Consider the following 22,500-nt stretch of genomic DNA (forward strand, 5'->3'; position numbering starts at 1 on the left):
CTTGGGCTCAATAACGTACAGTGACATGAAGAAATTATAATTCGGAACACTCAGGGCTACTCCTGTGATAGGCTGAATGTGTTCATTGCTTCCTCATTCCTTATACAACGTCTTTATCTCCTCAGTGGTTGATAGGCTGAAACCGTTTCCTGGCTGCCTGCTTGTGAACTGGCAGGAGTCAAAGATCACACATACACTGGTGGGCCTGTGATGGGACACCAATGCAGAGAAACACACCTGGCGCAGATATTCTATTCTGTTTATTAGACCTGCATCTCCCCTGTACCTCCTCAAGCCATCTGTATGTGAAGCAAGAAAGAGTTAAGGAACGGTCCATCTACACTTTTATTGGGAGGATGCTGCCGTGAGCTCCTCCCAGCTAATCACACAAACAGCAGTAAAGCAAGATAACTACACAGTTAGGGGGGACTGCATGGTTAGGTTTTTGAGGAATTATTGAAACTGAACTCAGTGACCCATAATCAGAGCTGTGGCTAATGACTGCATGCCTAATTATGATGAAGCAAGCACCATGGCTCGTAGGGGCCCCACAACACACTTTTCTTAGCTCATTGAATTAAAGTATAAACTTCTGCCATGTGTGAGTCGTAAAGACTTGTTAATTTTGTTGCTTTTCAAATTCACGTCTGACAACAAGACGAAGGAACATTGGGGCATCAGACGCTTTGGAAAGTAGCCACCAACCGCAGAGAAGGAGAGAAAGAGGGAAAAGACAGCATGAGGTGTGGAGAAAACAGCAGCAGGTACAAGGAGCTCAAATGAGATTAATGGCGCCTAAATAGAGCACGTAAAGGAACAGTTACAAATCTAAGAAAAGGGAAAGAAAAGACTAGGAAAAAACACAGAAAGAGCTTGGTGATGAAATTCTCTTCCAGGAACAGCAGGTTAAGAGAAATTACACAGGGAGCAGTTAAGCTTGTAACACGGGGGAGAATAGAAAAGAAAATGCAGTTTTATGAAGTGTGTTTGCCTAATCCAGCTAGCACTTTTATTTTATTTCTCTATTTGCTTCTTTTATTGGTAAAGTAAGTTTCAAGTGCATGCACAGGTATGACCGAGAGAGCCAGGGTATAATAATTTGAAGCGTTTGCACCAGCGCTAATGAAGGACGAGAGTTATAGCAAAGATATGAAAGGGGGAGCGATAATAAATATATGATATGGCAATAGTGACACCAAAATAAGCCACCTATTTATAAAACTGACATGGAATGAATACTAAAGGTTAACTTCTGAAATTGTAGTCGATGTTAAAAAGATTCTCGTTGTCGGCAGGATTCGAACCTTCGCGGGGAGACCCCAATGGATTTCTAGTCCATCGCCTTAACCACTCGGCCACAACAACTGACTGCAAGGTGTGTGCACATAATCTGTATGCAAGTTTTGAAGGTGTCCCACAGCAAATTCCTGATATTCTGCAATGCACTTTTTAAAAATAAGGTTTTTTTCAGCAGGCACATTCTCTCCTAAAAACAAAAATTGCATGTGTATATCTCTAGTTTGGAATACCATAGGCTTGCATGCATACTCTCATGGGTCACTCAAGTTTTTTGGACCCTATTGCACTCTGTTTTCGTACTGCTTTTAGTATATGTCCCATATTAAAGAAGTCTACCATCTTTGAGTATTTGAGGCTCCTTTGTAAGTGCTTTATATTTTTTCCTTGAAGAGCTATATAATAAAGGGGTCCGGGAAGGATTGCATTTATGGAAGATAAAAGAAGGCCCACTTGTCTCACCAAATGCTGTAGAGAAACCTGATGTTTTACTCATGTTATCCTTAGTTAGTTTTTGTTAGACCTTGCATTCTTAAGGTGGTCCCAACCCCACCTTATTGCTTTTCACCTCCGCATTTTGCTGTATCTTTTTGTTGGCCTTAGGACTCTGATCACTTTATCGCTACTAATCAGTGCTGAAGTGCACGTGCTTCTTCCCTAATCATGTGTATAATTGGAGTATACCTGACTGACAGATTTAATTTACTTGAAAGCCCCTTGTAAAGTGGTATACCATATACCCAGGGACTGATTGTGCCGCCCAAAGAAATAGCATTTCAAACCTGTCTCAAGCCTGCTACTGCAGTGCCTGTGCTGCAGTGTACTGCCACTTCGACTTGGCATTTAAAACTACTTGCCATGCCTTAAACTCCAATTTTATTACATATCAGTAACCCCTAAGGTAGGCCCTAGGTAGTCCTAGGGGCATCATGCTATGTAAGTAAAAGGTAAGACATGTACTGTGGTAGTTTGTATGTCCTAGTAGTATCAAACAGTCTATTACATTTTTCACTACTGTGAGGTCTGCCCCCTCATAGGTTAGCATTGGGTATTCACTTATACTTTTTGGGGGGTAATTCCATATCAGAGAGGAGAAGCTTTATTTATTTATTGATAAATCCTATCTACTGGTGAGGTTGGATTTAATCTTACTATTGTATAAATGCCATTTTTAGAGAGTGAGCATTTCTCTGCACTTACTGCTCTATTTGCATTGAAACCTGTCTTCGATTGACGTCTGGATTGGGCTGCGAGACAGCTCCATATGTGCATTCCCTGTAGACAGCCACAACACAGGTCACTCAACTGCAACTGCATTCATCTGCATTCTGATTGGCCTGGGGGAGAGCTCCGCTCCCCTTACCGCAAATATGTTCAAGAACGATAATTTATGTCAGTAAGTACAGTATACCTACATCTTATAATCATGTGTGTTTAAATAATTTGTTGTTAGATCGTTTAAATATTGAAAAGGATCTGTTTTTAATAGACATTTTACAAAAACAACTGGTACATTTGGGAATTCTGTAAAGGAAAAACCCAACTGCCGTGACATTGCCAACCACAATGCCGTGACTCGGATTCGAACCAAGGTTGCTGCGGCCACAACGCAGAGTACTAACCACTATACGATCACGGCGAGCTACTTGGGCTCAATAACGTACAGTGACATGAAGAAATTATAATTCGGAACACTCAGGGCTACTCCTGTGATAGGCTGAATGTGTTCATTGCTTCCTCATTGCTTATACAAAGGCTTTATCTCCTCAGTGGTTGATAGGCTGAAACCGTTTCCTGGCCGCCTGCTTGTGAACTGGCAGGAGTCAAAGATCACACATACACTGGTGGGCCTGTGATGGGACACCAATGCAGAGAAACACACCTGGCGCAGATATTCTATTCTGTTTATTAGACCTGCATCTCCCCTGTACCTCCTCAAGCCATCTGTATGTGAAGCAAGAAAGAGTTAAGGAACGGTCCATCTACACTTTTATTGGGAGGATGCTGCCGTGAGCTCCTCCCAGCTAATCACACAAACAGCAGTAAAGCAAGATAACTACACAGTTAGGGGGGACTGCATGGTTAGGTTTTTGAGGAATTATTGAAACTGACCTCAGTGACCCATAATCAGAGCTGTGGCTAATGACTGCATGCCTAATTATGATGAAGCAAGCACCATGGCTCGTAGGGGCCCCACAACACACTTTTCTTAGCTCATTGAATTAAAGTATAAACTTCTGCCATGTGTGAGTGGTAAAGGCTTGTTAATTTTGTTGCTTTTCAAATTCACGTCTGACAACAAGACGAAGGAACATTGGGGCATCAGACGCTTTGGAAAGTAGCCACCAACCGCAGAGAAAGAGAGAAAGAGGGAAAAGACAGTATGAGGTGTGGAGAAAACAGCAGCAGGTACAAGGAGCTCAAATGAGATTAATGGCGCCTAAATAGAGCACGTAAAGGAACAGTTACAAATCTAAGAAAAGGGAAAGAAAAGACTAGGAAAAAACACAAAAAGAGCTTGTAGATGAAATTCTCTTCCAGGAACAGCAGGTTAAGAGAAATTACACAGGGAGCAGTTAAGCTTGTAACACGGGGGAGAATAGAAAAGAAAATGCAGTTTTATGAAGTGTGTTTGCCTAATCCAGCTAGCACTTTTATTTTATTTCTCTATTTGCTTCTTTTATTGGTAAAGTAAGTTTCAAGTGCATGCACAGGTATGACCGAGAGAGCCAGGGTATAATAATTTGAAGCGTTTGCACCAGCGCTAATGAAGGACGAGAGTTATAGCAAAGATATGAAAGGGGGAGCGATAATAAATATGTGATATGGCAATAGTGACACCAAAATAAGCCACCTATTTATAAAACTGACATGGAAGAAATACTAAAGGTTAACTTCTGAAATTGTAGCCGATGTTAAAAAGATTCTCGTTGTCGGCAGGATTCGAACCTTCGCGGGGAGACCCCAATGGATTTCTAGTCCATCGCCTTAACCACTCGGCCACAACAACTGACTGCAAGGTGTGTCCACATAATCTGTATGCAAGTTTTCAAGGTGTCCCACAGCAAATTCCTGATATTCTGCAATGCACTTTTTAAAAATAAGGTTTTTTTTCAGCAGGCACATTCTCTCCTAAAAACAAAAATTGCATGCGTATATCTCTAGTTTGGAATACCATAGGCTTGCATGCATACTCTCATGGGTCACTCAAGTTTTTTGGACCCTATTGCACTCTGTTTTCGTGCTGCTTTTAGTATATGTCCCATATTAAAGAAGTCTACCATCTTTGAGTATTTGAGGCTCCTTTGTAAGTGCTTTATATTTTTTCCTTGAAGAGCTATATAATAAAGGGGTCCGGGAAGAATTGCATTTATGGAAGATAAAAGAAGGCCCACTTGTCTCACCAAATGCTGTAGAGAAACCTGATGTTTTACTCATGTTATCCTTAGTTCGTTTTTGTTAGACCTTGCATTCTTAAGGTGGTCCCAACCCCACCTTATTGCTTTTCACCTCCGCATTTTGCTGTATCTTTTTGTTGGCCTTAGGACTCTGATCACTTTATCGCTACTAATCAGTGCTGAAGTGCACGTGCTTCTTCCCTAATCATGTGTATAATTGGAGTATATCTGACTGACAGATTTAATTTACTTGAAAGCCCCTTGTAAAGTGGTATACCATATACCCAGGGACTGATTGTGCCGCCCAAAGAAATAGCATTTCAAACCTGTCTCAAGCCTGCTACTGCAGTGCCTGTGCTGCAGTGTACTGCCACTTCGACTCGGCATTTAAAACTACTTGCCAAGCCTTAAACTCCAATTTTATTACATATCAGTAACCCCTAAGGTAGGCCCTAGGTAGTCCTAGGGGCATCATGCTATGTAAGTAAAAGGTAAGACATGTACTGTGGTAGTTTGTATGTCCTAGTAGTATCAAACAGTCTATTACATTTTTCACTACTGTGAGGTCTGCCCCTCTCATAGGTTAGCATTGGGTATTCCCTTATACTTTTGGGGGGGTAATTCCATATCAGAGAGGAGAAGCTTTATTTATTTATTGATAAATCCTATCTACTGGTGAGGTTGGATTTAATCTTACTATTGTATAAATGCCATTTTTAGAGAGTGAGCATTTCTCTGCACTTACTGCTCTATTTGCATGAAAACCTGTCTTCGATTGACGTCTGGATTGGGCTGCGAGACAGCTCCATATGTGCATTCCCTGTAGACAGCCACAACACAGGTCACTCAACTGCAACTGCATTCATCTGCATTCTGATTGGCCTGGGGGAGAGCTCCGCTCCCCTTACCGCAAATATGTTCAAGAACGATAATTTATGTCAGTAAGTACAGTATACCTACATCTTATAATCATGTGTGTTTAAATAATTTGTTGTTAGATCGTTTAAATATTGAAAAGGATCTGTTTTTAATAGACATTTTACAAAAACAACTGGTACATTTGGGAATTCTGTAAAGGAAAAACCCAACTGCCGTGACATTGCCAACCACAATTCCGTGACTCGGATTCGAACCGAGGTTGCTGCGGCCACAACGCAGAGTACTAACCACTATACGATCACGGCGAGCTACTTGGGCTCAATAACGTACAGTGACATGAAGAAATTATAATTCAGAACACTCAGGGCTACTCCTGTGATAGGCTGAATGTGTTCATTGCTTCCTCATTCCTTATACAAAGGCTTTATCTCCTCAGTGGTTGATAGGCTGAAACCGTTTCCTGGCCGCCTGCTTGTGAACTGGCAGGAGTCAAAGATCACACATACACTGGTGGGCCTGTGATGGGACACCAATGCAGAGAAACACACCTGGCGCAGATATTCTATTCTGTTTATTAGACCTGCATCTCCCCTGTACCTCCTCAAGCCATCTGTATGTGAAGCAAGAAAGAGTTAAGGAAAGGTCCATCTACACTTTTATTGGGAGGATGCTGCCGTGAGCTCCTCCCAGCTAATCACACAAACAACAGTAAAGCAAGATAACTACACAGTTAGGGGGGACTGCATGGTTAGGTTTTTGAGGAATTATTGAAACTGACCTCAGTGACCCATAATCAGAGCTGTGGCTAATGACTGCATGCCTAATTATGATGAAGCAAGCACCATGGCTCGTAGGGGCCCCACAACACACTTTTCTTAGCTCATTGAATTAAAGTATAAACTTCTGCCATGTGTGAGTGGTAAAGGCTTGTTAATTTTGTTGCTTTTCAAATTCACGTCTAACAACAAGACGAAGGAACATTGGGGCATCAGACGCTTTGGAAAGTAGCCACCAACCGCAGAGAAAGAGAGAAAGAGGGAAAAGACAGTATGAGGTGTGGAGAAAACAGCAGCAGGTACAAGGAGCTCAAATGAGATTAATGGCGCCTAAATAGAGCACGTAAAGGAACAGTTACAAATCTAAGAAAAGGGAAAGAAAAGACTAGGAAAAAACACAGAAAGAGCTTGTAGATGAAATTCTCTTCCAGGAACAGCAGGTTAAGAGAAATTACACAGGGAGCAGTTAAGCTTGTAACACGGGGGAGAATAGAAAAGAAAATGCAGTTTTATGAAGTGTGTTTGCCTAATCCAGCTAGCACTTTTATTTTATTTCTCTATTTGCTTCTTTTATTGGTAAAGTAAGTTTCAAGTGCATGCACAGGTATGACCGAGAGAGCCAGGGTATAATAATTTGAAGCGTTTGCACCAGCGCTAATGAAGGACGAGAGTTATAGCAAAGATATGAAAGGGGGAGCGATAATAAATATGTGATATGGCAATAGTGACACCAAAATAAGCCACCTATTTATAAAACTGACATGGAAGAAATACTAAAGGTTAACTTCTGAAATTGTAGCCGATGTTAAAACGATTCTCGTTGTCGGCAGGATTCGAACCTTCGCGGGGAGACCCCAATGGATTTCTAGTCCATCGCCTTAACCACTCGGCCACAACAACTGACTGCAAGGTGTGTGCACATAATCTGTATGCAAGTTTTCAAGGTGTCCCACAGCAAATTCCTGATATTCTGCAATGCACTTTTTAAATATAAGGTTTTTTTCAGCAGGCACATTCTCTCCTAAAAACAAAAATTGCATGCGTATATCTCTAGTTTGGAATACCATAGGCTTGCATGCATACTCTCATGGGTCACTCAAGTTTTTTGGACCCTATTGCACTCTGTTTTCGTGCTGCTTTTAGTATATGTCCCATATTAAAGAAATATACCATCTTTGAGTATTTGAGGCTCCTTTGTAAGTGCTTTATATTTTTTCCTTGAAGAGCTATATAATAAAGGGGTCCGGGAAGGATTGCATTTATGGAAGATAAAAGAAGGCCCACTTGTCTCACCAAATGCTGTAGAGAAACCTGATGTTTTACTCATGTTATCCTTAGTTCGTTTTTGTTAGACCTTGCATTCTTAAGGTGGTCCGAACCCCACCTTATTGCTTTTCACCTCCTCATTTTGCTGTATCTTTTTGTTGGCCTTAGGACTCTGATCACTTTATCGCTACTAATCAGTGCTGAAGTGAACGTGCTTCTTCCCTAATCATGTGTATAATTGGAGTATACCTGACTGACAGATTTAATTTACTTGAAAGCCCCTAGTAAAGTGGTATACCATATACCCAGGGACTGATTGTGCCGCCCAAAGAAATAGCATTTCAAACCTGTCTCAAGCCTGCTACTGCAGTGCCTGTGCTGCAGTGTACTGCCACTTCGACTTGGCATTTAAAACTACTTGCCAAGCCTTAAACTCCAATTTTATTACATATCAGTAACCCCTAAGGTAGGCCCTAGGTAGTCCTAGGGGCATCATGCTATGTAAGTAAAAGGTAAGACATGTACTGTGGTAGTTTGTATGTCCTAGTAGTATCAAACAGTCTATTACATTTTTCACTACTGTGAGGTCTGCCCCTCTCATAGGTTAGCATTGGGTATTCCCTTATACTTTTGGGGGGGTAATTCCATATCAGAGAGGAGAAGCTTTATTTATTTATTGATAAATCCTATCTACTGGTGAGGTTGGATTTAATCTTACTATTGTATAAATGCCATTTTTAGAGAGTGAGCATTTCTCTGCACTTACTGCTCTATTTGCATTGAAACCTGTCTTCGATTGACGTCTGGATTGGGCTGCGAGACAGCTACATATGTGCATTCCCTGTAGACAGCCACAACACAGGTCACTCAACTGCAACTGTATTCATCTGCATTCTGATTGGCCTGGGGGAGAGCTCCGCTCCCCTTACCGCAAATATGTTCAAGAACGATAATTTATGTCAGTAAGTACAGTATACCTACATCTTATACTCATGTGTGTTTAAATAATTTGTTGTTAGATCCTTTAAATATTGAAAAGGATCTGTTTTTAATAGACATTTTACAGAAACAACTGGTACATTTGGGAATTCTGTAAAGGAAAAACCCAACTGCCGTGACATTGCCAACCACAATGCCGTGACTCGGATTCGAACCGAGGTTGCTGCGGCCACAACGCAGAGTACTAACCACTATACGATCACGGCGAGCTACTTGGGCTCAATAACGTACAGTGACATGAAGAAATTATAATTCGGAACACTCAGGGCTACTCCTGTGATAGGCTGAATGTGTTCATTGCTTCCTCATTCCTTATACAAAGGCTTTATTTCCTCAGTGGTTGATAGGCTGAAACCGTTTCCTGGCCGCCTGCTTGTGAACTGGCAGGAGTCAAAGATCACACTTACACTGGTGGGCCTGTGATGGGACACCAATGCAGAGAAACACACCTGGCGCAGATATTCTATTCTGTTTATTAGACCTGCATCTCCCCTGTACCTCCTCAAGCCATCTGTATGTGAAGCAAGAAAGAGTTAAGGAACGGTCCATCTACACTTTTATTGGGAGGATGCTGCCGTGAGCTCCTCCCAGCTAATCACACAAACTGCAGTAAAGCAAGATAACTACACAGTTAGGGGGGACTGCATGGTTAGGTTTTTGAGGAATTATTGAAACTGACCTCAGTGACCCATAATCAGAGCTGTGGCTAATGACTGCATGCCAAATTATGATGAAGCAAGCACCATGGCTCGTAGGGGCCCCACAACGCACTTTTCTTAGCTCATTGAATTAAAGTATAAACTTCTGCCATGTGTGAGTGGTAAAGGCTTGTTAATTTTGTTGCTTTTCAAATTCACGTCTGACAACAAGACGAAGGAACATTGGGGCATCAGACGCTTTGGAAAGTAGCCACCAACCGCAGAGAAAGAGAGAAAGAGGGAAAAGACAGTATGAGGTGTGGAGAAAACAGCAGCAGGTACAAGGAGCTCAAATGAGATTAATGGCGCCTAAATAGAGCACGTAAAGGACCAGTTACAAATCTAAGAAAAGGGAAAGAAAAGACTAGGAAAAAACACAGAAAGAGCTTGTAGATGAAATTCTCTTCCAGGAACAGCAGGTTAAGAGAAGTTACACAGGGAGCAGTTAAGCTTGTAACACGGGGGAGAATAGAAAAGAAAATGCAGTTTTATGAAGTGTGTTTGCCTAATCCAGCTAGCACTTTTATTTTATTTCTCTATTTGCTTCTTTTATTGGTAAAGTAAGTTTCAAGTGCATGCACAGGTATGACCGAGAGAGCCAGGGTATAATAATTTGAAGCGTTTGCACCAGCGCTAATGAAGGACGAGAGTTAAAGCAAAGATATGAAAGGGGGAGCGATTATAAATATGTGATATGGCAATAGTGACACCAAAATAAGCCACCTATTTATAAAACTGACATGGAAGAAATACTAAAGGTTAACTTCTGAAATTGTAGCTGATGTTAAAAAGATTCTCGTTGCCGGCCGGATTCGAACCTGCGCGGGGAGACCCCAATGGATTTTTAGTCCATCGGCTTAATCACTCGGCCACAACAACTGACTGCAAGGTGTGTGCACATAATCTGTATGCAAGTTTTCAAGGTGTGCCACAGCAAATTCCTGATATTGTGCAATGCACTTTTTAAAAATAAGGTTTTTTTCAGCAGGCACATTCTCTCCTAAAAACAAAAATTGCATGCGTATATCTCTAGTTTGGAATACCATAGGCTTGCATGCATACTCTCATGGGTCACTCAAGGTTTTTGGACCCTATTGCACTCTGTTTTCGTGCTGCTTTTAGTATATGTCCCATATTAAAGAAGTCTACCATCTTTGAGTATTTGAGGCTCCTTTGTAAGTGCTTTATATTTTTTCCTTGAAGAGCTATATAATAAAGGGGTCCGGGAAGGATTGCATTTATGGAAGATAAAAGAAGGCCCACTTGTCTCACCAAATGCTGTAGAGAAACCTGATGTTTTACTCATGTTATCCTTAGTTCGTTTTTGTTAGACCTTGCATTCTTAAGGTGGTCCCAACCCCACCTTATTGCTTTTCACCTCCGCATTTTGCTGTATCTTTTTGTTGGCCTTAGGACTCTGATCACTTTATCGCTACTAATCAGTGCTGAAGTGCACGTGCTTCTTCCCTAATCATGTGTATAATTGGAGTATACCTGACTGACAGATTTAATTTACTTGAAAGCCCCTTGTAAAGTGGTATACCATATACCCAGGGACTGATTGTGCCGCCCAAAGAAATAGCATTTCAAACCTGTCTCAAGCCTGCTACTGCAGTGCCTGTGCTGCAGTGTACTGCCACTTCGACTTGGCATTTAAAACTACTTGCCAAGCCTTAAACTCCAATTTTATTACATATCAATAACCCCTAAGGTAGGCCCTAGGTAGTCCTAGGGGCATCATGCTATGTAAGTAAAAGGTAAGACATGTACTGTGGTAGTTTGTATGTCCTAGTAGTATCAAACAGTCTATTACATTTTTCACTACTGTGAGGTCTGCCCCTCACATAGGTTAGCATTGGGTATTCCCTTATACTTTTTGGGGGGTAATTCCATATCAGAGAGGAGAATCTTTATTTATTTATTGATAAATCCTATCTACTCGTGAGGTTGGATTTAATCTTACTATTGTATAAATGCCATTTTTAGAGAGTGAGCATTTCTCTGCACTTACTGCTCTATTTGCATTGAAACCTGTCTTCGATTGACGTCTGGATTGGGCTGCGAGACAGCTACATATGTGCATTCCCTGTAGACAGCCACAACACAGGTCACTCAACTGCAACTGCATTCATCTGCATTCTGATTGGCCTGGGGGAGAGCTCCGCTCCCCTTACCGCAAATATGTTCAAGAACGATAATTTATGTCAGTAAGTACAGTATACCTACATCTTATAATCATGTGTGTTTAAATAATTTGTTGTTAGATCGTTTAAATATTGAAAAGGATCTGTTTTTAATAGACATTTTACAAAAACAACTGGTACATTTGGGAATTCTGTAAAGGAAAAACCCAACTGCCATGACATTGCCAACCACAATGCCGTGACTCGGATTCGAACCGAGGTTGCTGCGGCCACAACGCAGAGTACTAACCACTATACGATCATGGCGAGCTACTTGGGCTCAATAACGTACAGTGACATGAAGAAATTATAATTCGGAACACTCAGGGCTACTCCTGTGATAGGCTGAATGTGTTCATTGCTTCCTCATTCCTTATACAAAGGCTTTATCTCCTCAGTGGTTGATAGGCTGAAACCGTTTCCTGGCCGCCTGCTTGTGAACTGGCAGGAGTCAAAGATCACACATACACTGGTGGGCCTGTGATGGGACACCAATGCAGAGAAACACACCTGGCGCAGATATTCTATTCTGTTTATTAGACCTGCATCTCCCCTGTACCTCCTCAAGCCATCTGTATGTGAAGCAAGAAAGAGTTAAGGAACGGTCCATCTACACTTTTATTGGGAGGATGCTGCTGTGAGCTCCTCCCAGCTAATCACACAAACAGCAGTAAAGCAAGATAACTACACAGTTAGGGGGGACTGCATGATTAGGTTTTTGAGGAATTATTGAAACTGACCTCAGTGACCCATAATCAGAGCTGTGGCTAATGACTGCATGCCTAATTATGATGAAGCAAGCACCATTGCTCGTAGGGGCCCCACAACACACTTTTCTTAGCTCATTGAATTAAAGTATAAACTTCCGCCATGTGTGAGTGGTAAAGGCTTGTTAATTTTGTTGCTTTTCAAATTCACGTCTGACAACAAGACGAAGGAACATTGCGGCATCAGACGCTTTGGAAAGTAGCCACCAACCGCAGAGAAAGAGAGAAAGAGGGAAAAGACAGTATGAGGTGTGGAGAAAACAGCAGCAGGTACAAGGAGCTCAAATGAGATTAATGGCGCCTAAATAGAGCACGTAAAGGAACAGTTACAAATCTAAGAAAAGGGAAAGAAAAGACTAGGAAAAAACACAGAAAGAGCTTGTAGATGAAATTCTCTTCCAGGAACAGCAGGTTAAGAGAAATTACACAGGGAGCAGTTAAGCTTGTAACACGGGGGAGAATAGAAAAGAAAATGCAGTTTTATGAAGTGTGTTTGCCTAATTCAGCTAGCACTTTTATTTTATTTCTCTATTTGCTTCTTTTATTGGTAAAGTAAGTTTCAAGTGCATGCACAGGTATGACCGAGAGAGCCAGGGTATAATAATTTGAAGCGTTTGCACCAGGGCTAATGAAGGACGAGAGTTATAGCTAAGATATGAAAGGGGGAGCGATAATAAATATGTGATATGGCAATAGTGACACCAAAATAAGCCACCTATTTATAAAACTGACATGGAAGAAATACTAAAGGTTAACTTCTGAAATTGTAGCCGATGTTAAAAAGATTCTCGTTGTCGGCAGGATTCGAACCTGCGCGGGGAGACCCCAATGGATTTCTAGTCCATCGCCTTAACCACTCGGCCACAACAACTGACTGCAAGGTGTGTGCACATAATCTGTATGCAAGTTTTCAAGGTGTCCCACAGCAAATTCCTGATATTCTGCAATGCACTTTTTAAAAATAAGGTTTTTTTCAGCAGGCTCATTCTCTCCTAAAAACAAAAATTGCATGCGTATATCTCTAGTTTGGAATACCATAGGCTTGCATGCATACTCTCATGGGTCACTCAAGTTTTTTGGACCCTATTGCACTCTGTTTTCGTGCTGCTTTTAGTATATGTCCCATATTAAAGAAGTCTACCATCTTTGAGTATTTGAGGCTCCTTTGTAAGTGCTTTATATTTTTTCCTTGAAGAGCTATATAATAAAGGGGTCCGGGAAGGATTGCATTTATGGAAGATAAAAGAAGGCCCACTTGTCTCACCAAATGCTGTAGAGAAACCTGATGTTTTACTCATGTTATCCTTAGTTCGTTTTTGTTAGACCTTGCATTCTTAAGGTGGTCCCAACCCCACCTTATTGCTTTTCACCTCCGCATTTTGCTGTATCTTTTTGTTGGCCTTAGGACTCTGATCACTTTTAACGCTACTAATCAGTGCTGAAGTGCACGTGCTTCTTCCCTAATCATGTGTATAAATGGAGTATACCTGACTGACAGATTTAATTTACTTGAAAGCCCCTTGTAAAGTGGTATACCATATACCCAGGGACTGATTGTGCCGCCCAAAGAAATAGCATTTCAAACCTGTCTCAAGCCTGCTACTGCAGTGCCTGTGCTGCAGTGTACTGCCACTTCGACTTGGCATTTAAAACTACTTGCCAAGCCTTAAACTCCAATTTTATTACATATCAGTAACCCCTAAGGTAGGCCCTAGGTAGTCCTAGGGGCATCATGCTATGTAAGTAAAAGGTAAGACATGTACTGTGGTAGTTTGTATGTCCTAGTAGTATCAAACAGTCTATTACATTTTTCACTACTGTGAGGTCTGCCCCTCTCATAGGTTAGCATTGGGTATTCCCTTATACTTTTTGGGGGGTAATTCCATATCAGAGAGGAGAAGCTTTATTTATTTATTGATAAATCCTATCTACTGGTGAGGTTGGATTTAATCTTACTATTGTATAAATGCCATTTTTAGAGAGTGAGCATTTCTCTGCACTTACTGCTCTATTTGCATTGAAACCTGTCTTCGATTGACGTCTGGATTGGGCTGCGAGACAGCTACATATGTGCATTCCCTGTAGACAGCCACAACACAGGTCACTCAACTGCAACTGTATTCATCTGCATTCTGATTGGCCTGGGGGAGAGCTCCGCTCCCCTTACCGCAAATATGTTCAAGAACGATAATTTATGTCAGTAAGTACAGTATACCTACATCTTATACTCATGTGTGTTTAAATAATTTGTTGTTAGATCCTTTAAATATTGAAAAGGATCTGTTTTTAATAGACATTTTACAGAAACAACTGGTACATTTGGGAATTCTGTAAAGGAAAAACCCAACTGCCGTGACATTGCCAACCACAATGCCGTGACTCGGATTCGAACCGAGGTTGCTGCGGCCACAACGCAGAGTACTAACCACTATACGATCACGGCGAGCTACTTGGGCTCAATAACGTACAGTGACATGAAGAAATTATAATTCGGAACACTCAGGGCTACTCCTGTGATAGGCTGAATGTGTTCATTGCTTCCTCATTCCTTATACAAAGGCTTTATTTCCTCAGTGGTTGATAGGCTGAAACCGTTTCCTGGCCGCCTGCTTGTGAACTGGCAGGAGTCAAAGATCACACTTACACTGGTGGGCCTGTGATGGGACACCAATGCAGAGAAACACACCTGGCGCAGATATTCTATTCTGTTTATTAGACCTGCATCTCCCCTGTACCTCCTCAAGCCATCTGTATGTGAAGCAAGAAAGAGTTAAGGAACGGTCCATCTACACTTTTATTGGGAGGATGCTGCCGTGAGCTCCTCCCAGCTAATCACACAAACTGCAGTAAAGCAAGATAACTACACAGTTAGGGGGGACTGCATGGTTAGGTTTTTGAGGAATTATTGAAACTGACCTCAGTGACCCATAATCAGAGCTGTGGCTAATGACTGCATGCCAAATTATGATGAAGCAAGCACCATGGCTCGTAGGGGCCCCACAACGCACTTTTCTTAGCTCATTGAATTAAAGTATAAACTTCTGCCATGTGTGAGTGGTAAAGGCTTGTTAATTTTGTTGCTTTTCAAATTCACGTCTGACAACAAGACGAAGGAACATTGGGGCATCAGACGCTTTGGAAAGTAGCCACCAACCGCAGAGAAAGAGAGAAAGAGGGAAAAGACAGTATGAGGTGTGGAGAAAACAGCAGCAGGTACAAGGAGCTCAAATGAGATTAATGGCGCCTAAATAGAGCACGTAAAGGAACAGTTACAAATCTAAGAAAAGGGAAAGAAAAGACTAGGAAAAAACACAGAAAGAGCTTGTAGATGAAATTCTCTTCCAGGAACAGCAGGTTAAGAGAAGTTACACAGGGAGCAGTTAAGCTTGTAACACGGGGGAGAATAGAAAAGAAAATGCAGTTTTATGAAGTGTGTTTGCCTAATCCAGCTAGCACTTTTATTTTATTTCTCTATTTGCTTCTTTTATTGGTAAAGTAAGTTTCAAGTGCATGCACAGGTATGACCGAGAGAGCCAGGGTATAATAATTTGAAGCGTTTGCACCAGCGCTAATGAAGGACGAGAGTTAAAGCAAAGATATGAAAGGGGGAGCGATTATAAATATGTGATATGGCAATAGTGACACCAAAATAAGCCACCTATTTATAAAACTGACATGGAAGAAATACTAAAGGTTAACTTCTGAAATTGTAGCTGATGTTAAAAAGATTCTCGTTGCCGGCCGGATTCGAACCTGCGCGGGGAGACCCCAATGGATTTTTATTCCATCGGCTTAATCACTCGGCCACAACAACTGACTGCAAGGTGTGTGCACATAATCTGTATGCAAGTTTTCAAGGTGTGCCACAGCAAATTCCTGATATTGTGCAATGCACTTTTTAAAAATAAGGTTTTTTTCAGCAGGCACATTCTCTCCTAAAAACAAAAATTGCATGCGTATATCTCTAGTTTGGATTACCATAGGCTTGCATGCATACTCTCATGGGTCACTCAAGGTTTTTGGACCCTATTGCACTCTGTTTTCGTGCTGCTTTTAGTATATGTCCCATATTAAAGAAGTCTACCATCTTTGAGTATTTGAGGCTCCTTTGTAAGTGCTTTATATTTTTTCCTTGAAGAGCTATATAATAAAGGGGTCCGGGAAGGATTGCATTTATGGAAGATAAAAGAAGGCCCACTTGTCTCACCAAATGCTGTAGAGAAACCTGATGTTTTACTCATGTTATCCTTAGTTCGTTTTTGTTAGACCTTGCATTCTTAAGGTGGTCCCAACCCCACCTTATTGCTTTTCACCTCCGCATTTTGCTGTATCTTTTTGTTGGCCTTAGGACTCTGATCACTTTTAACGCTACTAATCAGTGCTGAAGTGCACGTGCTTCTTCCCTAATCATGTGTATAAATGGAGTATACCTGACTGACAGATTTAATTTACTTGAAAGCCCCTTGTAAAGTGGTATACCATATACCCAGGGACTGATTGTGCCGCCCAAAGAAATAGCATTTCAAACCTGTCTCAAGCCTGCTACTGCAGTGCCTGTGCTGCAGTGTACTGCCACTTCGACTTGGCATTTAAAACTACTTGCCAAGCCTTAAACTCCAATTTTATTACATATCAGTAACCCCTAAGGTAGGCCCTAGGTAGTCCTAGGGGCATCATGCTATGTAAGTAAAAGGTAAGACATGTACTGTGGTAGTTTGTATGTCCTAGTAGTATCAAACAGTCTATTACATTTTTCACTACTGTGAGGTCTGCCCCTCTCATAGGTTAGCATTGGGTATTCCCTTATACTTTTTGGGGGGTAATTCCATATCAGAGAGGAGAAGCTTTATTTATTTATTGATAAATCCTATCTACTGGTGAGGTTGGATTTAATCTTACTATTGTATAAATGCCATTTTTAGAGAGTGAGCATTTCTCTGCACTTACTGCTCTATTTGCATTGAAACCTGTCTTCGATTGACGTCTGGATTGGGCTGCGAGACAGCTACATATGTGCATTCCCTGTAGACAGCCACAACACAGGTCACTCAACTGCAACTGCATTCATCTGCATTCTGATTGGCCTGGGGGAGAGCTCCGCTCCCCTTACCGCAAATATGTTCAAGAACGATAATTTATGTCAGTAAGTACAGTATACCTACATCTTATAATCATGTGTGTTTAAATAATTTGTTGTTAGATCGTTTAAATATTGAAAAGGATCTGTTTTTAATAGACATTTTACAAAAACAACTGGTACATTTGGGAATTCTGTAAAGGAAAAACCCAACTGCCATGACATTGCCAACCACAATGCCGTGACTCAGATTCGAACCGAGGTTGCTGCGGCCACAACGCAGAGTACTAACCACTATACGATCATGGCGAGCTACTTGGGCTCAATAACGTACAGTGACATGAAGAAATTATAATTCGGAACACTCAGGGCTACTCCTGTGATAGGCTGAATGTGTTCATTGCTTCCTCATTCCTTATACAAAGGCTTTATCTCCTCAGTGGTTGATAGGCTGAAACCGTTTCCTGGCCGCCTGCTTGTGAACTGGCAGGAGTCAAAGATCACACATACACTGGTGGGCCTGTGATGGGACACCAATGCAGAGAAACACACCTGGCGCAGATATTCTATTCTGTTTATTAGACCTGCATCTCCCCTGTACCTCCTCAAGCCATCTGTATGTGAAGCAAGAAAGAGTTAAGGAACGGTCCATCTACACTTTTATTGGGAGGATGCTGCTGTGAGCTCCTCCCAGCTAATCACACAAACAGCAGTAAAGCAAGATAACTACACAGTTAGGGGGGACTGCATGATTAGGTTTTTGAGGAATTATTGAAACTGACCTCAGTGACCCATAATCAGAGCTGTGGCTAATGACTGCATGCCTAATTATGATGAAGCAAGCACCATTGCTCGTAGGGGCCCCACAACACACTTTTCTTAGCTCATTGAATTAAAGTATAAACTTCCGCCATGTGTGAGTGGTAAAGGCTTGTTAATTTTGTTGCTTTTCAAATTCACGTCTGACAACAAGACGAAGGAACATTGCGGCATCAGACGCTTTGGAAAGTAGCCACCAACCGCAGAGAAAGAGAGAAAGAGGGAAAAGACAGTATGAGGTGTGGAGAAAACAGCAGCAGGTACAAGGAGCTCAAATGAGATTAATGGCGCCTAAATAGAGCACGTAAAGGAACAGTTACAAATCTAAGAAAAGGGAAAGAAAAGACTAGGAAAAAACACAGAAAGAGCTTGTAGATGAAATTCTCTTCCAGGAACAGCAGGTTAAGAGAAATTACACAGGGAGCAGTTAAGCTTGTAACACGGGGGAGAATAGAAAAGAAAATGCAGTTTTATGAAGTGTGTTTGCCTAATTCAGCTAGCACTTTTATTTTATTTCTCTATTTGCTTCTTTTATTGGTAAAGTAAGTTTCAAGTGCATGCACAGGTATGACCGAGAGAGCCAGGGTATAATAATTTGAAGCGTTTGCACCAGGGCTAATGAAGGACGAGAGTTATAGCTAAGATATGAAAGGGGGAGCGATAATAAATATGTGATATGGCAATAGTGACACCAAAATAAGCCACCTATTTATAAAACTGACATGGAAGAAATACTAAAGGTTAACTTCTGAAATTGTAGCCGATGTTAAAAAGATTCTCGTTGTCGGCAGGATTCGAACCTGCGCGGGGAGACCCCAATGGATTTCTAGTCCATCGCCTTAACCACTCGGCCACAACAACTGACTGCAAGGTGTGTGCACATAATCTGTATGCAAGTTTTCAAGGTGTCCCACAGCAAATTCCTGATATTCTGCAATGCACTTTTTAAAAATAAGGTTTTTTTCAGCAGGCTCATTCTCTCCTAAAAACAAAAATTGCATGCGTATATCTCTAGTTTGGAATACCATAGGCTTGCATGCATACTCTCATGGGTCACTCAAGTTTTTTGGACCCTATTGCACTCTGTTTTCGTGCTGCTTTTAGTATATGTCCCATATTAAAGAAGTCTACCATCTTTGAGTATTTGAGGCTCCTTTGTAAGTGCTTTATATTTTTTCCTTGAAGAGCTATATAATAAAGGGGTCCGGGAAGGATTGCATTTATGGAAGATAAAAGAAGGCCCACTTGTCTCACCAAATGCTGTAGAGAAACCTGATGTTTTACTCATGTTATCCTTAGTTCGTTTTTGTTAGACCTTGCATTCTTAAGGTGGTCCCAACCCCACCTTATTGCTTTTCACCTCCGCATTTTGCTGTATCTTTTTGTTGGCCTTAGGACTCTGATCACTTTTAACGCTACTAATCAGTGCTGAAGTGCACGTGCTTCTTCCCTAATCATGTGTATAAATGGAGTATACCTGACTGACAGATTTAATTTACTTGAAAGCCCCTTGTAAAGTGGTATACCATATACCCAGGGACTGATTGTGCCGCCCAAAGAAATAGCATTTCAAACCTGTCTCAAGCCTGCTACTGCAGTGCCTGTGCTGCAGTGTACTGCCACTTCGACTTGGCATTTAAAACTACTTGCCAAGCCTTAAACTCCAATTTTATTACATATCAGTAACCCCTAAGGTAGGCCCTAGGTAGTCCTAGGGGCATCATGCTATGTAAGTAAAAGGTAAGACATGTACTGTGGTAGTTTGTATGTCCTAGTAGTATCAAACAGTCTATTACATTTTTCACTACTGTGAGGTCTGCCCCTCTCATAGGTTAGCATTGGGTATTCCCTTATACTTTTTGGGGGGTAATTCCATATCAGAGAGGAGAAGCTTTATTTATTTATTGATAAATCCTATCTACTGGTGAGGTTGGATTTAATCTTACTATTGTATAAATGCCATTTTTAGAGAGTGAGCATTTCTCTGCACTTACTGCTCTATTTGCATTGAAACCTGTCTTCGATTGACGTCTGGATTGGGCTGCGAGACAGCTACATATGTGCATTCCCTGTAGACAGCCACAACACAGGTCACTCAACTGCAACTGTATTCATCTGCATTCTGATTGGCCTGGGGGAGAGCTCCGCTCCCCTTACCGCAAATATGTTCAAGAACGATAATTTATGTCAGTAAGTACAGTATACCTACATCTTATACTCATGTGTGTTTAAATAATTTGTTGTTAGATCCTTTAAATATTGAAAAGGATCTGTTTTTAATAGACATTTTACAGAAACAACTGGTACATTTGGGAATTCTGTAAAGGAAAAACCCAACTGCCGTGACATTGCCAACCACAATGCCGTGACTCGGATTCGAACCGAGGTTGCTGCGGCCACAACGCAGAGTACTAACCACTATACGATCACGGCGAGCTACTTGGGCTCAATAACGTACAGTGACATGAAGAAATTATAATTCGGAACACTCAGGGCTACTCCTGTGATAGGCTGAATGTGTTCATTGCTTCCTCATTCCTTATACAAAGGCTTTATTTCCTCAGTGGTTGATAGGCTGAAACCGTTTCCTGGCCGCCTGCTTGTGAACTGGCAGGAGTCAAAGATCACACTTACACTGGTGGGCCTGTGATGGGACACCAATGCAGAGAAACACACCTGGCGCAGATATTCTATTCTGTTTATTAGACCTGCATCTCCCCTGTACCTCCTCAAGCCATCTGTATGTGAAGCAAGAAAGAGTTAAGGAACGGTCCATCTACACTTTTATTGGGAGGATGCTGCCGTGAGCTCCTCCCAGCTAATCACACAAACTGCAGTAAAGCAAGATAACTACACAGTTAGGGGGGACTGCATGGTTAGGTTTTTGAGGAATTATTGAAACTGACCTCAGTGACCCATAATCAGAGCTGTGGCTAATGACTGCATGCCAAATTATGATGAAGCAAGCACCATGGCTCGTAGGGGCCCCACAACGCACTTTTCTTAGCTCATTGAATTAAAGTATAAACTTCTGCCATGTGTGAGTGGTAAAGGCTTGTTAATTTTGTTGCTTTTCAAATTCACGTCTGACAACAAGACGAAGGAACATTGGGGCATCAGACGCTTTGGAAAGTAGCCACCAACCGCAGAGAAAGAGAGAAAGAGGGAAAAGACAGTATGAGGTGTGGAGAAAACAGCAGCAGGTACAAGGAGCTCAAATGAGATTAATGGCGCCTAAATAGAGCACGTAAAGGAACAGTTACAAATCTAAGAAAAGGGAAAGAAAAGACTAGGAAAAAACACAGAAAGAGCTTGTAGATGAAATTCTCTTCCAGGAACAGCAGGTTAAGAGAAGTTACACAGGGAGCAGTTAAGCTTGTAACACGGGGGAGAATAGAAAAGAAAATGCAGTTTTATGAAGTGTGTTTGCCTAATCCAGCTAGCACTTTTATTTTATTTCTCTATTTGCTTCTTTTATTGGTAAAGTAAGTTTCAAGTGCATGCACAGGTATGACCGAGAGAGCCAGGGTATAATAATTTGAAGCGTTTGCACCAGCGCTAATGAAGGACGAGAGTTAAAGCAAAGATATGAAAGGGGGAGCGATTATAAATATGTGATATGGCAATAGTGACACCAAAATAAGCCACCTATTTATAAAACTGACATGGAAGAAATACTAAAGGTTAACTTCTGAAATTGTAGCTGATGTTAAAAAGATTCTCGTTGCCGGCCGGATTCGAACCTGCGCGGGGAGACCCCAATGGATTTTTAGTCCATCGGCTTAATCACTCGGCCACAACAACTGACTGCAAGGTGTGTGCACATAATCTGTATGCAAGTTTTCAAGGTGTGCCACAGCAAATTCCTGATATTGTGCAATGCACTTTTTAAAAATAAGGTTTTTTTCAGCAGGCACATTCTCTCCTAAAAACAAAAATTGCATGCGTATATCTCTAGTTTGGATTACCATAGGCTTGCATGCATACTCTCATGGGTCACTCAAGGTTTTTGGACCCTATTGCACTCTGTTTTCGTGCTGCTTTTAGTATATGTCCCATATTAAAGAAGTCTACCATCTTTGAGTATTTGAGGCTCCTTTGTAAGTGCTTTATATTTTTTCCTTGAAGAGCTATATAATAAAGGGGTCCGGGAAGGATTGCATTTATGGAAGATAAAAGAAGGCCCACTTGTCTCACCAAATGCTGTAGAGAAACCTGATGTTTTACTCATGTTATCCTTAGTTCGTTTTTGTTAGACCTTGCATTCTTAAGGTGGTCCCAACCCCACCTTATTGCTTTTCACCTCCGCATTTTGCTGTATCTTTTTGTTGGCCTTAGGACT

General features: G+C 41.4%; 12 non-coding genes across 12 annotated transcripts; all 12 read right to left on the bottom strand.

The window, feature by feature from the left end:
• Window positions 1–1,283: 1,283 nt before the first annotated feature.
• On the bottom strand, window positions 1,284–1,365 carry TRNAS-AGA (transfer RNA serine (anticodon AGA)). The gene has a single exon. It is a non-coding gene; the product is annotated as a tRNA-Ser (tRNA).
• A 1,498-nt stretch (window positions 1,366–2,863) lies between these two features.
• Window positions 2,864–2,935, bottom strand: TRNAH-GUG (transfer RNA histidin (anticodon GUG)). Its single transcript has one exon. It is a non-coding gene; the product is annotated as a tRNA-His (tRNA).
• Window positions 2,936–4,224: 1,289 nt separating this feature from the next.
• Window positions 4,225–4,306, bottom strand: TRNAS-AGA (transfer RNA serine (anticodon AGA)). The gene has a single exon. It is a non-coding gene; the product is annotated as a tRNA-Ser (tRNA).
• Window positions 4,307–7,167: 2,861 nt separating this feature from the next.
• On the bottom strand, window positions 7,168–7,249 carry TRNAS-AGA (transfer RNA serine (anticodon AGA)). Its single transcript has one exon. It is a non-coding gene; the product is annotated as a tRNA-Ser (tRNA).
• Window positions 7,250–8,748: 1,499 nt separating this feature from the next.
• On the bottom strand, window positions 8,749–8,820 carry TRNAH-GUG (transfer RNA histidin (anticodon GUG)). Its single transcript has one exon. It is a non-coding gene; the product is annotated as a tRNA-His (tRNA).
• Window positions 8,821–10,109: 1,289 nt separating this feature from the next.
• Window positions 10,110–10,191, bottom strand: TRNAF-AAA (transfer RNA phenylalanine (anticodon AAA)). Its single transcript has one exon. It is a non-coding gene; the product is annotated as a tRNA-Phe (tRNA).
• Window positions 10,192–11,690: 1,499 nt separating this feature from the next.
• On the bottom strand, window positions 11,691–11,762 carry TRNAH-GUG (transfer RNA histidin (anticodon GUG)). The gene has a single exon. It is a non-coding gene; the product is annotated as a tRNA-His (tRNA).
• A 1,289-nt stretch (window positions 11,763–13,051) lies between these two features.
• TRNAS-AGA (transfer RNA serine (anticodon AGA)) lies at window positions 13,052–13,133 on the bottom strand. Its single transcript has one exon. It is a non-coding gene; the product is annotated as a tRNA-Ser (tRNA).
• A 1,500-nt stretch (window positions 13,134–14,633) lies between these two features.
• Window positions 14,634–14,705, bottom strand: TRNAH-GUG (transfer RNA histidin (anticodon GUG)). The gene has a single exon. It is a non-coding gene; the product is annotated as a tRNA-His (tRNA).
• A 4,232-nt stretch (window positions 14,706–18,937) lies between these two features.
• On the bottom strand, window positions 18,938–19,019 carry TRNAS-AGA (transfer RNA serine (anticodon AGA)). The gene has a single exon. It is a non-coding gene; the product is annotated as a tRNA-Ser (tRNA).
• A 1,500-nt stretch (window positions 19,020–20,519) lies between these two features.
• Window positions 20,520–20,591, bottom strand: TRNAH-GUG (transfer RNA histidin (anticodon GUG)). The gene has a single exon. It is a non-coding gene; the product is annotated as a tRNA-His (tRNA).
• A 1,289-nt stretch (window positions 20,592–21,880) lies between these two features.
• Window positions 21,881–21,962, bottom strand: TRNAF-AAA (transfer RNA phenylalanine (anticodon AAA)). Its single transcript has one exon. It is a non-coding gene; the product is annotated as a tRNA-Phe (tRNA).
• Between the last annotated feature and the right edge of the window lie 538 nt (window positions 21,963–22,500).

This window comes from Lissotriton vulgaris, chromosome 1_1, assembly GCF_964263255.1.
Source record: "Lissotriton vulgaris chromosome 1_1, aLisVul1.2, whole genome shotgun sequence".
NCBI classification, from domain to species: Eukaryota; Metazoa; Chordata; class Amphibia; order Caudata; family Salamandridae; genus Lissotriton; species Lissotriton vulgaris.